The sequence below is a fragment of the Coffea eugenioides genome, chromosome 6 (genome assembly GCF_003713205.1).
Source record: "Coffea eugenioides isolate CCC68of chromosome 6, Ceug_1.0, whole genome shotgun sequence".
Taxonomy (NCBI): domain Eukaryota; kingdom Viridiplantae; phylum Streptophyta; class Magnoliopsida; order Gentianales; family Rubiaceae; genus Coffea; species Coffea eugenioides.
In genome coordinates, this window is record NC_040040.1 from 55,663,356 (window position 1) to 55,665,214 (window position 1,859).

The 1,859-nt window shown below is 42.1% G+C and overlaps 1 non-coding gene across 1 annotated transcript; it reads right to left on the reverse strand.

Moving 5' to 3' along the window:
- Positions 1-1,373: 1,373 nt before the first annotated feature.
- On the reverse strand, positions 1,374-1,480 carry LOC113776569. Its single transcript, XR_003469055.1, has one exon. It is a non-coding gene; the product is annotated as a small nucleolar RNA R71 (small nucleolar RNA).
- Between the last annotated feature and the right edge of the window lie 379 nt (positions 1,481-1,859).

The window sequence follows — 1,859 nt, forward strand, 5'->3', positions numbered from 1 at the left end:
TATCGAAATGCTCGAGAACAAGCATTGTCTAGGTGTTGGGGGGATTTGATAGAGCAATTATAGAGCACATTTTGCACTGTTATTCTGTCCTAATTTTGGGCTACTTACTGTGCTAAGTATTGAGATTTTGCTCATATTTCATATTTGTAAATTGTAGGTGATTGGTATTAAAAGTGATCTCTTGAGACAAATTTTCAGAAGACCCTTTATTTCATGGCGTGCCCACGCCAGGAATTGAAGAGATACACCTTAAAGACGGACCCCACGGGATTGGTAAAAGGAGTGGACAATTAGGAAATTAGATTCACGTGGGCTGCGGAGTTGCAGGAGATTAAAACTCCTAGAGAAAGTTTTGCCCTTTGACGTTTTTGCTTCTGAGGGCGGCGACCAATAGAAACGAAGCCAGATTCACGTCATATAAGGATATTAGCTTTTGCTTTGTTCTGGGAAGCTTCTTCCTTTCTTTTCAGCGGCTATTATGAGTGAATTGGCTAAAAAGTCAGATTCACATGGGATTGATTTGCTTAGCTTTTAGTTTCCCTAGTCAGACGTTTTCTTTTCTTTTCGGCGGCGAATAGAGGAAAGGCCAGAATCACGCGAGCTTAGTAGAATCACTTAGGGTCCCTACTCCAGTACTCAAATTTGTTCTATAATTAATTGTGGTGGTAATTAGAACTTTTTAGTAATTATTATTGCACAGGTTCGGCACCTGTCAATTTTTGGCACCGTTGCCGGGGAACTATTTTGGTTAATTTTGTTTCTTTCTAAGTTGTCCTCTTTGGATTTGTCTAGCATTTTTCTAGTTTATTCCCCATTCTTCTCGTACGGGCAAATTGATTTTCAACCCGGAAGTAGAGAAGACTGCGCGTCGATCTAGGAAAGAGACTAAACAGCACAGAGAGGAGCAATCTAGCACTGCATCTCAGAGATTGGATCCGGATATTGAATGAATAGATTCAAGTGGTGATAATTCAAGTGACCCAAGTCAAGAGGACATTTCTATGGCAAATGCAAGAACACTAAGGGAGGTGACTGCTCCGGAATTGAACCAGCAGCCGTTGTGCATTTTGTTTCCAAGTCTAGCTGAGAATACCTCCTTCGAACTAAAGTCAAGATTAATTCACCTCTTACCTACGTTCCATGGCCTCTCAGGTGAGGAACCCCACAAACACATCCAGGAGTTCGATGTGGTATGTTCTAGTATGAAACCTCCAGGAATTACTGAGGAGCAGAACAAACTTAGAGCCTTCCCTTTCTCCCTCAAGAATGCAGCAAAGGATTGGTTGTAATACCTTCCTGCAGGTAGTATCACAACATGGGTCCAACTGAAAAAGAAGTTTTTGAAAAAATTCTTCCCTGCATCCCGAGCTGCAAGTTTGAGAAAAGAGAAATGCAGCATTAAGCAGTATCCAGGAGAATCCCTATATGACTATTGGGAGAGGTTTAGTAAGTTGTGCACTAGATGCCCACAACATCAAATTAGTGAGCAACTATTAATCCAATACTTCTATGAGGGACTTCAGTCATCTGACAGAAGTATTATTGATACTGCGAGTGGGGGAGCACTGGCAAATAAGATGTCGAGGGAAGCATGGCTGCTTATTGAAGTTATGGTAAAAAATTCCCAACAGTTTGGCTTCCGCGACAGTAACCCTACCCGTAGGGTTAATGAAGTAGAGACATCGTCCATTCAATAGCAGCTATCGGAGCTAACATCTTGTGTTCGACAATTAGCTGTGGGAAACGTGCATCAAACAAAGGTCTGTGGAATTTGCACGAATGTGGGCCACCCTACTGACTCATGCCCTATTTTACAAGAGGATGGGGTTGAACAAGTAAACATGGCTGGAGCCTCATAG